The following is a 16,191-nucleotide window of genomic DNA, read 5'->3' on the forward strand; positions in this document are numbered from 1 at the left end:
TGCCAATCTAATGGTTGATTGAATTGCGATGACGACATTAACTAATACGATATTTAAATCACGTGTATTTCATCAGCAAACAAAAAAATTCCCCCTCATCAGGGACTAATCATCATCATTAGAAGACGAAATATTGTCATTTAAAGGAGGTGGTGATTTCAATCTTGAAAACGGTTTGACAATATTTCCTCAAGAAAAGACACCAAGGACACTGAGCAAGGCATTTTACTAGCTTGAAGAAAAAGACAGAAAACAATCAAAGATGCTGAATGCTTGTACATAAATACCAAAATCTCAAGATTTTTAACAAATTAGTTGTTTAAAATACGAGACAGCAGCAGCGTTTCACGAAATCACCAAAAGGCTGCAGAGATACACTTGTTACCCATCACAAAAGTGAATCTGGGAGGTTGATGTATTTTTTTTTTTCATTTAATTTTCGATTAAGAATAAACAACAAAAGGTTGGAACAGGGCCCACACAATGCTTTGATTTGGAGAACCGACCGCCAGAGCAATGGAGGACGAGGATTTAATCTCGGCAACGACCATGTTCAAATTGGGCTTGATTAATGTTGGCAAAAAAGAGCTGACAGTTTATAGGCTAATTACCCGCTTTTAAAATGATTTTCGAGCGGCCCAACTGCATGCGTGCAGCTTGATTTGCTTACCCAGCCAAGGTAAAAAATCTTTAATCTTTCGTCCTTTTGTTGGGGATTAGGGCTGCAGCAACAAAAAGGAAACAAAACGTCTACACAAAATAGCTGATCATCATCGTGATTCGTTGTCTCTTTTGTCCTCTGCGGCTTGATCCATGTTGTTATTGTTATTTTTTTTTTAATAAAACAGAGTTGTTATCTACCTCGAAATAAGCCTTCCATCTCTAAAAGCAGCCCGAACGTCTCGAAAAAAATGCAACAACAAACAATCACCGCGATAGGATGTTGAACAACAATGGTTTACACGCAAGCTTTGTCGGCTTCCTTTTTTCTTGTTACTTCCCAGTCGGGCTGCATCGATTTTGAAGCTGATTGAATGGAGAGAAGAACAATAACAAGAACAACAACAACAGCAGCAGTTGTTGTAGTAAATATCCGCATCAAAACAATGTCGACAATACAAATGTTCGAAAACTTCCCATCAGGAAACTTTTGTTTTGAAAAAGATACAGTGTTTGGAAGAGGTTGAAAGACTGGGTACTACCGAGCTGTAATCCAGGATTTTTTGGATGTTATTCAAGGACTAAATGTGGATTTTTAAAAATAATTTTTCAAGAACTATTACAGCCATTAAATGTGGATTTTGAAAAACAAGTTTTCAAGGACTATTACAGCCATTAAACGTGGATTTTTAAAAACAAGTTTTCAAGGACTATTACGGCTATTAAACATGGATTTTTAAAAATTATTTTTCAAGGACTATTACAGCTATTAAACGTGGATTTTTAAAAATTATTTTTCAAGGACTATTACAGCTATTAAACGTGGATTTTTAAAATTTTTTTTCAAGGACTATTACAGCTATTAAACGTGGATTTTTAAAAATTATTTTTCAAGGACTATTACAGCTATTAAACGTGGATTTTTAAACATTATTTTTCAAGGACTATTACAGATATTTAACGTGGATTTTTAAACATTATTTTTCAAGAACTATTACAGCTATTTAACGTGGATTTTTAAAAATAATTTTTCAAGGACTATTACAGCTATTAAACTTGGATTTTTAAAAATTATTTTTCAAGGACTATTACAGCTATTAAACGTGCATTTTAAAAAATTATTTCTCAAGGACTATTACAGCTATTAAACGTGCATTTTTAAAAATTATTTTTCAAGGACTTTTACGGCTATCAAACGTGGATTTTAAAAACTACTTTTCAAGGTCTATTACAGCTATTAAACGTGGATTTTTAAAAATTATTTTTAAAGGACTTTTACAGCTATTAAACGTGGATTTTTAAAAATTATTTTTCAAGGACTATTACAGCTATTAAAGGGGGATTTTTAAAAATTATTTTTCAAGGACTATTACGGCTATCAAACGTGGATTTTAAAAACTATTTTTCAAGGACTATTACAGCTATTAAACGTGGATTTTTAAAAATTATTTTCAAGGACTATTACAGCTATTAAACGTGGATTTTTAAAATTATTTTTCAAGGACTATTACAGCTATTAAACGTGGATTTTTAAAAATTATTTTCAAGGACTATTACAGCTATTAAACGTGGATTTTTAAAAATTATTTTTCAAGGACTATTACAGCTATTAAACGTGGATTTTTAAAAATTATTTTTCAAGGACTATTACAGCTATTAAACGTGGATTTTAAAAATTATTTTTCAAGGACTATTACAGCTATTAAACGTGGATTTTTAAAAATTATTTTTCAAGGACTATTACAGCTATTAAACGTGGATTTTTAAAAATTATTTTCAAGGACTATTACAGCTATTAAACGTGGATTTTTAAAAATTATTTTTCAAGGACTATTACAGCTATTAAACGTGGATTTTTAAAAATTATTTTTCAAGGACTATTACAGCTATTAAACGTGGATTTTTAAAAATTATTTTCAAGGACTATTACAGCTATAAACGTGGATTTTTAAAAATTATTTTTCAAGGACTATTACAGCTATTAACGTGGATTTTTAAAATTATTTTTCAAGGACTATTACAGCTATTAAACGTGGATTTTAAAAATTATTTTTCAAGGACTATTACAGCTATTAAACGTGGATTTTTAAAAATTATTTTTCAAGGACTATTACAGCTATTAAACGTGGATTTTTAAAAATTATTTTTCAAGGACTATTACAGCTATTAAACGTGGATTTTTAAAAATTATTTTTCAAGGACTATTACAGCTATTAAACGTGGATTTTTAAAAATTATTTTCAAGGACTATTACAGCTATTAAACGTGGATTTTTAAAAATTATTTTTCAAGGACTATTACAGCTATTAAACGTGGATTTTTAAAAATTATTTTTCAAGGACTATTACAGCTATTAAACGTGGATTTTTAAAAATTATTTTTCAAGGACTATTACAGCTATTAAACGTGGATTTTTAAAAATTATTTTTCAAGGACTATTACAGCTATTAACGTGGATTTTTAAAAATTATTTTTCAAGGACTATTACAGCTATTAAACGTGGATTTTTAAAAATTATTTTTCAAGGACTATTACAGCTATTAAACGTGGATTTTTAAAAATTATTTTTCAAGGACTATTACAGCTATTAAACGTGGATTTTTAAAAATTATTTTTCAAGGACTATTACAGCTATTAAACGTGGATTTTTAAAAATTATTTTTCAAGGACTATTACAGCTATTAAACGTGGATTTTTAAAAATTATTTTTCAAGGACTATTACAGCTATTAAACGTGGATTTTTAAAAATTATTTTTCAAGGACTATTACAGCTATTAAACGTGGATTTTTAAAAATTATTTTTCAAGGACTATTACAGCTATTAAACGTGGATTTTTAAAATTATTTTTCAAGGACTATTACAGCTATTAAACGTGGATTTTTAAAAATTATTTTTCAAGGACTATTACAGCTATTAAACGTGGATTTTTAAAAATTATTTTTCAAGGACTATTACAGCTATTAAACGTGGATTTTTAAAAATTATTTTTCAAGGACTATTTTGGTTATGAAACATGAATTTTTTACGCTATTTATTTCAAGGACTTTCAAGGAATTTTTAAGGGCTGTATGAAGTTTTAATTTTTTGATCTAATTTTTAAAGGATAATTGAGTCATAATTTACGATATCCAAATACTGTGTTTTCGTCAAAAAAATTCATTTTAGTAACTCTTTCAAGCCATTTTGTTAGAATTTCAGCTACCATTCTTTGCACGGACTTTTTGTTGTTTTCAGTTTTGTTTGGAGTGCAAGTTATCCTTCAATTGGCGACATTTTTCTCAAATCCCCGTTTTGTTTTTTCCACATCAATGCAATCCGTTGCAAAAAGCAGTTCAAGAAGAAAGAGTACTAGCCATTATTTAAGTGATTCTGGTACTTGACCAGCAATGCATTCATTCTCGGATTATGGCATTGTTTCTAAACAAACGTCCGGCATACCCTCACCCCGAGGCCCTTACGACCAGGAGGTGGAGTGATCATACAATTTTCGTTGACCATGTCAATTTTGTAATTCCACGAAATGGCTTGATCTCCTGCCATGAAAAGATCATACTCCTGGCCATAATATGCCGCCACATCAACCATTCAGAGCAACGTTTGTTCGTTTTGGGCTTTTGCGTAAAACAGTAGCTTAGTTTTTTGTCAGATAATTCACAAAACCAACAACAGGGGCGGCAAAGTACCAACATCCATACATTCAACCAGAAGAATAACAACAACAGCAACAATAACAATATGAAATGCATTTTGGCCAACAATAAAGTGAAGAAAAACTTGGAGTTTTTTTTTGCACCAGAATATTCATATAAAAAATGGCGTACATCACTTGAATGTAAGCCGCTTTTTTTGTTAAGCCTCCCCGCTACAAAAAAAAGGAGCAGGCAAACAACTTCTTACGATTGTCTGCCGCATTGAATGCCGCTTAAAGATCAAAGCACCAAAGCCGTTGCATGGTCGGAAGCATGGATGCAGTGGCTCAACATTCAGCTTTATTTTTTGAATTGTAAGACGTAAATACAGCACCACTTCATCTCGACTATTTCGGGACTACTGCTCGGATGAAGAGAAAAAAACTGTTACTACTGAACTGTGCAGTGCACTGAAAAATGCCAGTAAATGGCAACACCATCACCACCATTCATTCGTCCATCCCATCATCAACTCAAGCTCCATCCAGTGAGCCGGTAAAATACAATTCAATGGTTATAATCCTACATGTGTGGAAAATTGCATTGAAATGCAAATTTTCAATTCAATTGATGGGCAAAGAGCTATTGTGGCATCAAACAGCAGTGCACAGTGTGTTAGAAGATGCAAAAGGTTTTTCTAACAAAAAAATCAGGCTTCAGAAGTGAAGCATTATTTTCTATAGCAAAAATTGAACCTCAATAATAAGGAATTTTTTCCCAAAAAAAAAAAAAAAAAATAGAAGCCTCAGGAATGAGACATTTTTTATAGAAAAATAATGGAAGTCCTCAGTAATGAGGCCTTTTTTCTATAGAAAAAAATCAGCAGGCCTCAGTAATGAGGCCTTTTTTGCTATAGAAAAAAATCAGCAGGCCTCAGTAATGAGGCCTTTTTTTCTATAGAAAAAAATCAGCAGGCCTCAGTAATGAGGCCTTTTTTTCTATAGAAAAAAATCAGCAGGCCTCAGTAATGAGGCCTTTTTTCTATAGAAAAAAATCAGCAGGCCTCAGTAATGAGGCCTTTTTTTCTATAGAAAAAAATCAGCAGGCCTCAGTAATGAGGCCTTTTTTTCTATAGAAAAAAATCAGCAGGCCTCAGTAATGAGGCCTTTTTTTCTATAGAAAAAAATCAGCAGGCCTCAGTAATGAGGCCTTTTTTTCTATAGAAAAAATCAGCAGGCCTCAGTAATGAGGCCTTTTTTCTATAGAAAAAAATCAGCAGGCCTCAGTAATGAGGCCTTTTTTCTATAGAAAAAAATCAGCAGGCCTCAGTAATGAGGCCTTTTTTCTATAGAAAAAAATCAGCAGGCCTCAGTAATGAGGCCTTTTTTTCTATAGAAAAAAATCAGCAGGCCTCAGTAATGAGGCCTTTTTTGCTATAGAAAAAAATCAGCAGGCCTCAGTAATGAGGCCTTTTTTCTATAGAAAAAAAATCAGCAGGCCTCAGTAATGAGGCCTTTTTTGCTATAGAAAAAATCAGCAGGCCTCAGTAATGAGGCCTTTTTTTCTATAGAAAAATCAGCAGGCCTCAGTAATGAGGTGTTTTTTTTTCTATAGAAAAAAATCAGCAGGCCTCAGTAATGAGGCCTTTTTTCTATAGAAAAAAATTAGCAGGCCTCAGTAATGAGGCCTTTTTTGCTATAGAAAAAAATCAGCAGGCCTCGGTAATGAGGCCTTTTTTGCTATAGAAAAAAATCAGCAGGCCTCAGTAATGAGGCCTTTTTGCTATAGAAAAAAATCAGCAGGCCTTAGTAATGAGGCCTTTTTTGCTATAGAAAAAATCAGCAGGCCTCAGTAATGAGGCCTTTTTTGCTATAGAAAAAAATCAGCAGGCCTCAGTAATGAGGCCTTTTTTCTATAGAAAAAATCAGCAGGCCTCAGTAATGAGGCCTTTTTTTCTATAAAAAAAAAAAAATCAGCAGGCCTCAGTAATGAGGCCTTTTTTTTCTAAAGAAAAAAATCAGTAGGCTCAGTAATGAGGCCTTTTTTTCTATAGAAAAAAATCGAAGGCCTCAGTAATGAGACCTTTTTCCATATAGAACCAGTAAAGAAAGTCCTAAAGTCGGGCGGGGCCGATTTTATGATACCCTACACCACTTTGCTAATTTTGTTGAGCTCCACTTAATAATTAAAAGTTTTTTATGGGAGAATTCAATCATACACGCTATGATTATAATTATAATTTAAAATTCAAAGGACTAAATATGCCGAAGCATTTGTATCTTTTAAATTCGGACTTGTTTTGCCCATTTGGTGCAAGATTAATTTGAAATCAGATAAAGATATATATGGGAACTATATCCAAATCTGAACCGATATCGATAAAATTTGGCAAAGATATTTCTGAGCTGTATTTGATATATTCCCCTGAATATCGTTGTTACGGAGTGCATATTACGGCTGTAGGTAACAAATACAACAAATCGGATGAACAAATATATGGCTATAGCTATATCTGAACCGATCATCACCAAATTTGGCATACTACCTTCTAGGCTAAATTCGGTCGTATGTGCCAAATTCCATCCCATTTGGGCAAATATTAGACGTTTGGTTTGGCACAATAAAAGGTAAATCGGACGAAGCTATATATGGGAGCTATATCTAAATTTTTACCGATTATCTCCAATTTCAATAGGGTTCGTCCTTGGGCCAAACAAATATTGTTTGCAAAATTTCATCTCAATCGGATAATACATGCGACCTGCATTTTGTTCACAAGAATACATGGACAGACGGACGGACAGACGGACTAACATGCATAAATCAACTCAGAAAGTGATTCTATGCAGATCATCAAAAGGAACTAAGGGTCTATCTCGTTTCCTCTTGCCTGTTACAAACAAATGCACAAAGACATAATACCCTGACCACCTTGTGGTGTAGGGTATAAAAAAATCGGAGGCATTTTTTTCCTATAGAAAAAATCAGGCCTCAGTAGAGAGGCATTTTTTTCTATAGAAAAAAAATCAGACCTCGATAATGAGGCAATATTAGTCCATTAACCACTGTCCACCGGTGGGAGATAACTCAGTAGTGGCTTCTATGCCGGAAAACCGAAAAGACAGCCCGAAAAAAGTATTACCAAGTGTTCACAGTTTAAAGGCACTATATATTCAAATAATGATGCCTTGATTCCTGTTGTTGTTGTTTGTGTGCTGTTGCATTGTTACAGCCATCATCATCGTCATTCTCATCATCATTTCGGCATCCTTTTTTAGCTGTTCATTCGTTACAGCCTCATCATCTTTGCCGGCTCCATCATCAAATGTTGCCATTGCCGCTCACCAGTCGTAACGTCGTCATTGTTAGTCGTCATGTTGATCACATTGAATAATGCATTCCCTCCTGTCGTACTTTTATTACATCTTAAGCCGCCAAAAGGCTCTCCACATCCTTTTGTTACTTTTGATTGCCAAACAAAACTGTGAAGGAGCGGTAGAGAAAAAAAGTCAAACGCTTTTGCGAAAAGAATTGCAATTTTGTCTAAGCATTGCAATTCTAAGAAAAAAAGGTACGTATGTTTATGGTAAAACATAGAAGGGAAATATTTTCCCCATCTATGACGAATTCAGGGAAAATCTATTTGGTTATAGATGTGTCAGGAAAGGTATTAGTAGTAGATTAGTAGAAGACCAATTTTTAGGGTCATCTATGTGATTAGATTCGATCAGAATGGAACGGCATCAAGAGATCTGAGGTCTTCAGAAAAATTGTTTTATAGAGTAAATAAACTAAAATATTGTTTATATATTGAAGCTTAAAGGTATACCAGAGGTATACAAGGAGGTAATATTTTTTTCTCATCGGACGAACCTCTGCTTGTATGTTAGGTCTAACGCGAGTATTTCGAAAAGGGATGACTTAGTCAATGTAATATTCATTGTATGATAGAGTGTATAAATATGACAATCTATTTAGTGAGAAAGTGCTAAGGTATAGCTGTATATGGGGGATACTCCAAACCCTGCAATTTATCATAATTTATGATGGGGTGCGTTTTTTTTCTCAAAAAAAAAAAAAAAAAATAAATAAATAAATAAATAAAACTCGCTCATTGAACATAGAGTGAAACTTACTCGAATTCCAACGGGATCGCCCCTGGAAGTGGAAAAAACAAAACGAAGGAAGCTCTTTAACGATGTCCGTCTGCCTTTCTGTCTGCCTGTTAAAATCACGAAACAGATCACATTAATTGACGTAGAGCTTCAAAATTTGGCAGAACAATTTGAATTGTGTCTAGGATGGTTGGTATTGAAAATGAGATATATCGGTCTACGTTTTGGTATAGCCGCCATATAACGGTACCTCCCGATATTCGGAATTTTGATGATTTCCGGAACATTTTTTCACGGATTTGTCTAAAAATTGGTATTTGTAGTTAGTAATCGGTTCTGGCTCTGGCAGCGGAACAAAGTATATACATGTCCACGTTTTGGTATAGCCCCCATATAACAGTACCTCCCGATATTCGGCGTTTTAATGATTTTGCTTGCACTTTTTTTCACGGATTTGTCAAAAAATTGGTATTTGAAGTTCATAATGGCTTCTATCTCCGGCGGCAAAACATTGAAAATTTAGGTCGACGTTTTCCTATAGCGCACATATAACGATACCTACCTCGATATTCGATATTTTGGTAATCCTAGTCACATTTATCCAAGAAATTTTCAGGGATCATAGCAGATCAGATGCACACCGGATCGAAGGCAGATAATCAGTCATTTTTGCCGACCTCTTAGGTTCGTTATAATTTTTCAAAATCTTGACCTTTTATAAGGCAGGAAGTGCAGGAGTTGGCCAATATTGTCCATTTCGCATCTGACTTAAGTCTGACAAAAATTTTGAAATTTAGGAATGATTGGTATAAAAAACCACCTTTAGGTATAGCACCCATAAACCGGCATCTCCCCATTTCCGGGAGTAAAGGTGTGAAGGTTTCTACCACAATATCCAACCAGTTAAAGTGGAACACGTTTGAATCCAGATACTTTTATTTAAAAAGGTTTTTTTTATCAAATGATTGCGATTTTTAAAAATTCGGCCGTTAAGTCAAAGACATTCAATCTCAACGATTTTCAATTAAAACGACAAAATTAAAATTAATGCGATTTTTTAGATTTCATTCTGTATCTCATTTTGTACTTTGAGTCACTTACCGTTTCACAAACAACGAACTAAAGATTCCAGGAAGAATGAAAACTATCCAAAATTTATTAATTGTCAAATAATTCAAATTATATGCCAAAGTTTACATAAATGTCACAAAGAATATATAAAACTCCGCCCATTTGTTGGTCCATATAAATTTCCTCTTGAAAAAGTAATAAACCGAACTAAACGAAGCCATTATTGAAAAAGACATTTGAAGAACGATAATTATGTGTGATTATTACTTTTTTAACAGATTTTTTTTATTGCCACCAATAACTGCAGGCAGTCAGCCATTCGGTAGTTATCCACTGACAGTGTAATGTTTGAGAAAGACGGCCATCACCACCGCCATGGCGGATCATAAACATTTTTATTACGAAGAAGTCGTAAAGATTTTCATTTATATAATTTTAAATGGCGCACTCGCACATGAATCGTTGTGGGTAATGAAATTAAAATAATATTGAAATTTTATGAAATTATAAATTAATTGAAAATAACATAAACTTGTGTAGCGGAAAAAGTTTATTGAATTTATTGGCAATTTATTGCTAAATTTCCAGATAAAAATGAAAAAAAAATTAAAATATACAGGGTGAGATGAAAAAAAAACTGCAACCAACTTCAGACTGCTGCCATTTCTAAGCCACTCGTCCAACAGCTGTTAAAATTATTCCAGTGACAGCTCATTATATTGTTGACAGGCATACAAAAGCATTTTGTTGAGAATTTTCCAGAAAAAAAGTTATTCGTGATGGAATTCAAGCGTTATAGTTTAATTTCTTTATATTTGGCTGGAAAACCACAAGTGGCTATCTTTAGAGCTCTGCAGCATTTAAATGCGAATAAATCTTTTGTATCTCGTACCATGGCTCTTTACCGTGATACTGGTAGCGTAGCCCGACGTCAAGGAAGTGGACGGAAAAAAATAGCAACATCAGCAGATATGGTTCGAAAAGTAAAGAAGCGACTTGATCGAAACCCGCGTCGCAGTGTCCGAAAAATAGCTCGTGAGCTGAACATATCGCAATATTCCATTCGGCAAATATTGAAAAATGAGCTCGGGGTAATGCCATTGGAATTCCAAAAAAGTGCAAGAACTTAGACTCAAAAGGGAATGAAAATAGACTCAAAAGAGCTAAAGAATTGCTTCGCTTGGCCGAAAGTGGTGAACTGCCGAATTTGTAAATTTTGTAAAAAAACAAAATAATCGTGTTTACTTGCCAAAGAAGTCAGTTGAAAATGTGCACCCTCGGTTGGCCACCAGAACTCAAGCGCCGGCCATGGTTTGGGTTTGGGTTTGGTTTGGTTTGGGCCACCATAATAGCCGATGGTAGCTCTCCGCTCGTATTAATCGTTGGTGGCATCAGAATAAATGCCGAATATTATCGTGAAAATATTCTGGAGGGTGTATTAAAGCCTTGCCACGCAAACATTACAAAATGAGGTTCCTCGCTTCATTTCCAGCGCACAATGGCCACCAAAATCTCCGGATACCAATCCGTTAGACTATTGTGACGGGAAAAATTTGGAAAGCAAGGTTGACACTAAAAAATACCCAAGTGTCGATCAAGTAAAACAAGCGATTCGCCGGGACTAGGCCGAAATACGGGAGAGCAACATTCGGGTAGCGTGTGACGGTTTCTTTGGCCGTTTGAAGGCCATAATTCGTGCTAAAGGTGACCAATTCGAACAAATCTAAATTTATTCTAAAATTTGATGATATTTCCGACAGTTTTTGCTTTCATTCAACAAAATTTAAAAAAAAATTTAAAAATTGACTTTGTTGCAGTATTTCTATCTCACCCTGTATGCTGTCCGGTATAATTATCATGAACTTATCGGTAAGTATTGAATTACTATATTTCCGGGATTTCTGATATTTTTGAATGCTATTAAGATCACCCTGTCGCAAATTGCCAACCAAAGCTAATTTCACGTAAGAAAAACTATTCCATTGCATTTAAAGTTTATGCATTCTTAGAAATTTCAAAAATTTTAAACGAATTAGTCACTCTATCCAACACCACCTCTCCCACCAACCGCTGCAGCAGCAAAATCAGATTGAACATTAACCATTTGGCAAAACACAAATAAGCAACCCGGAAGGCAAACATTTGTTAGAGGTGTTGATTGGATATACAAATTTAAATCAAATACCAATCATTATCACCTTTTCGGCAAGCACCAGCAGCAACACCACCCTCTACACCGAAAGGGAGGAGCTGCTAAAAAAATGATTGATATACATTCATGCATTGTATCAACAAATAAATTGAAATCGAAATGAATTTTGAAGTTAACACTTTGGTATCTTGCCGCACTCAAATCAACGATCGGTATCTAAACAATCGGTGTCTAGTGTAAATATTTTTACAAAAAGTGCAGCCGAATCAAATGGATATTAATCTTTTGTTGAATAAAATCGAATTAGTGGCGCGACTTTAAGGCGTCTCTGTTCCATAAATTTGATTGCATTAATAAATTGATATGCAAACATTTTAGAAATGAATCTACCATAATTTCAAAAGGAAATAAAATTATAATAAATTAGTTGCTACTGTTATAGAGAGGTTACACGGCAAACTGCCAAAATGTTGACGTTTTTGCGGGATTGGAAGGGTAATACATCGATTTACAGGGTGAGATAACAAAACTGCAACAAAATCAAACGCCATAATTTCTACATTTTTTTTTAAATTTATTCAATGAAAGCCAAAAATGTTGGACATAGCACCAAATTTTAGAATAAGTTTAGATTTTTTCGAATTGATCACCATTGGCACGAAATATGGCCTTCAAACGGCCAATGAAACCGTCACACACTGCCCGAATGTTGCGCTGCGGTATTTTGGCCCATTCCCGGTGATTACCTTGCTTGAGGTGATCGACACTTTGATATTTTTTAGTGCCAACCTTGCTTTCCAAAATACTCCAGACACAATAGTCCAAGGGATTGGTATCCGGAGACTTTGGTGGTCATTGTGCGCTGGAAATGAAGCGAGAACCACATTTTGTAACAATTCTTGGGTGGTGCGTGCTGAGTTGTTGGAATGTCCTAGTTCTGTGGCCAAAATGTTTGCGTGCCCAAGGCTTTAATACACCCTCCAAAATATTTTCGAGATGATATTGGGTGTTTTCTGATGCCACGATTGATTAATACGAGCGGCCGTTATGGCGGCCCACACCATCACCATTACCGGCGCTTGAGTTCTGGTGGCCAATTTTCAGCTGACCTCTTTGGCAAGTAAACACGATTATTTTGTTTGTTTACAAACTGCTGGACAACGAATGTTTTCTCATCGGAGAAAAGAAAATTCACCACTTTCGGCCTTCGCTTGGCCTTTCAACTCTTTAGCTCTTTTGAGTCTATTTTCTTTCTGTTGCGGTGTAAGTTCTTGTAATTTTTGGAATTTCAATGGCTTTACCCCGAACTCATTTTCCAATATTTGCCTAATGGAATATTGCGATATGCTCAGCTTACGAGCTATTTATCGGCCACTACGACGCGGGTTTCGATCAAGTCGCTTCTTTACGTTTCGAACCATTTCTCCTGATGTTGTTGTTTTCTTCCGTCCACTTTCTTGACGTCGGGCTACGCTACCAGTATCACGGTAACGAGCGATGGTACGAGGCACAAAAGATTTATTCACATTTAAATGGTGGAGTGCTCTAACAATAGCCGATTGTGGTTTTCCAGCCAAATATAAAGAAATCACACTATCACGCTTGAATTCCATCACGAATAAGTTTTTTTTCTGGATAATTCTCGACAAAATACTTTTGTACGCTTATAAAAAATTAAATGAGCTGTCATTGGATTAATTTTAACAGCTGTCGGAGGAGTGGCTTAGAAATGACAGCAGTCTGAAGTTGGTTGCAGTTTTTTCATCTGACCCTGTATATCATTTTCCCCACTTAATTTAGATCAATAATTTGCCAATTTTGAACGTAATCAGATACTCCCAAAAGGGAAGGAAGTGAACCTATATACCACATTTTCTAACTTGGTATAAGTTTGGCAAACCTTTAGGTTAATTTTTGACCGAATCAGACTATTCTTATTCATATACTCAAATATTCCAAGCTACGCATACTCAAAATATTAGGTTTAGGTTGTAATATATATGCTCCTCTTTTCTAAATGATAAAATATGCAAGTTCTAAGAAATGGTCTCATAGTAGTCGTATGCAGGTAAAAATGACTTCAATACACTTTAATATCAATAAAGTAATCGGAAATCAGATGATGTTTCTGAAAACGTAAACTCGTATACAGGGTTGCCCATATTCGACGGACCCATCTGGCAACGCCATAACTTTTGACAGAGATGTCACATCGCTTAATGACATACCGCGTTTGAAGCGTCAGTCCAAGCAGATTTTTACCATGAACCAATACACGCCACGCGAGCGCTCTGAAATAGTTGAAATTTACATTCAACAGAAGATATCAATTGAGAAAACTCAACGTGCTTTTAAAACATTAAAAAATGTGAGAAGTGCGCCTTCTAAGAACACCATTAAGCGTTTATACGAAAAATTTTCGACTGGTAAGAATCTTTCTAATCCGAAGAGGCCATATAAAAGTCGACCAAGGCGATCGGCCGAGAATATCGCTGCCGTACGAGCCAGTGTTGAGAGGTCCCCAAGAACATCCCAAAAACTCCATTCTCATCAGTTGGGCATGGCTCGGTCCACTTTAAAACGGATTATTCGCATTGATTTGCATTTGTTCCCATACAAAATTCAATTGACGCAAAGAATGTTGCCTGCGGACAAGCCTCGTCGATTGGTATGGGCCCAAAGAGTCATGGGTCCGTCGAATATGGGCAATCCTATAAAAGCCTATTTACAAATTTGGCAATGAGAATAATTTTTCTGATTAAGTCTAATTCTTTGGTATTCCATATCTAAGATCCTACAGCATTCACCTACAATAGTTAACATCCATGGATTTCATAATTTACGATCAAAGAAACATAAAAAGCTAACGCCACTAGCGTTCTACCACATTGTTTTATGGAGTTCATCATAAAAGAGCAGCAATAGATTTTGTGGTATTCCATGGTGGATTTTTATTATATCGCATCTTCTTCTTCTTTTTTTTCTTCATTTGCCACGATGCCATTGCTAATGAAGTGTGGAATATATATTTTCACCAAATGTTTACATCTTTATAGGGCATGGAGTTTTGTTTATTTGCCTTTAGCTCCCCAGCAAATGGCAATTGGTGTTCGATGGCAAACCGGCAGGCAGGCTGGATGGATGTCGGTTTGGTGTTACTCTAGACACTGGCGCCAACACTTAAATACGCATTAATAAATGTGTGGCACATTTGTTCACTTCACTTCAAAAAATGCATTGCACTTGGAATGGAACGCCTTGCCTTCGCCTTCTTTTTCATTTTTTTTTTGGTTTAGCTTCTGATAGATATTCAGTGATTTGTTTCTTCAGCCTCCCCACATTTAAATAAATAAACAATATTTTATTGATTTAATGGAAATTGTTTAAAAAGAATTAGTCTAATTTAACAAATTTGCTGCATGTTGATATATTGGCCAACAAAATGAAAAGATTTATGTTTATTGTGTGGTCGCAAGACGTACGAGTGTGTTTGGATAGAAGTGGCGGCGACTCCAACTGCTTTAGATCGTGACGTTATTTTGCCCCCGTTCCCTCTTTGTTGCTGGTTTTTTATAAAATATGATTTCATGTGTATTTACATGTTGCGGAGCCGTATTATTATATTTGTTATTTATATTAAATAGAATTGATATTAAGTTGTTAAAATGGGCAAGTAGAGGCGACAAAATGACTTTATTACGACAAATTATAAAACAAGTTTTCATTGTAACATACCAAAAGAATAAGGCGGGATTCAGTGGGTTCTGAAAGAAAGATTTAAATTTGATAATTTTAAATTAGCTTCAATAAAGAAATTTATTAATTAGAAATTTTAAATTCTTTGTACAAAAACAAGTAAAACCAGTAAAGAAAGTCTTAAAGTCGGGCGGGGCCGATTTTATGATAACCTACACCATTTTGCTAATTTAGTTGAGCTCCACATAACAATTAAAAGTTTTTATGGGAGAATTCAATCATACACCCTATGATTATAATTATAATTTAAAATTCAAAGGACTAAATATGCTGAAGCATTTGTATCTTTTAAATTCGGATTTGTATTGCCCATTTGGTGCAAAATTAATTTGAAATCGGATAAAGATATATATGGGAGCTATATCCAAATCTGAACCGCTCTCGATAAAATTTGGCAAAGATATTTCTGAGCTTTATTTGATATATTTCCCTGAATATCGTTGTTACGGAGTGCATATTACGGTTGTGGGTAACAAATATAATAAATCGGATGAGCAGTATATATGGGAGTTATAGCTATATCTGAACCGATCTTCACCAAATTTGACATACTACCTTCTAGACTCAATTCGGTCGTATGTGCCAAATTCCATCCCATTTGGGCAAATATTAGACTTTTGGAGCACAATAAAAGGTAAATCGGACGAAGTTATATATGTGAGCTATATCCAAATCTGAACCGATCTCGATAAAATTTAGCAAAGGTATTCCTGAGCTGCATTTGATATATTTCCCCAAATATTGTTGTTCAGAGTGCATATTACGGCTGCGGAGGACAAAAATAACAAATCGGATGAACAATATAT

At 34.7% G+C, this 16,191-nt stretch overlaps 1 protein-coding gene across 1 annotated transcript in view; it reads right to left on the minus strand.

The window, feature by feature from the left end:
• Positions 1-15,385, minus strand: part of LOC105261927 (uncharacterized) — a 122,112-nt gene extending 106,727 nt beyond the window's left edge. Inside the window, exon 1 of the mRNA XM_059120290.1 lies at positions 15,365-15,385. The gene's annotated coding sequence lies outside the window, so the exon portion shown is untranslated. The remainder of the gene's footprint in view (positions 1-15,364) is intronic.
• Between the last annotated feature and the right edge of the window lie 806 nt (positions 15,386-16,191).

The sequence above is a fragment of the Musca domestica genome, unplaced genomic scaffold, assembly GCF_030504385.1.
Source record: "Musca domestica strain aabys unplaced genomic scaffold, Musca_domestica.polishedcontigs.V.1.1 1, whole genome shotgun sequence".
Taxonomy (NCBI): domain Eukaryota; kingdom Metazoa; phylum Arthropoda; class Insecta; order Diptera; family Muscidae; genus Musca; species Musca domestica.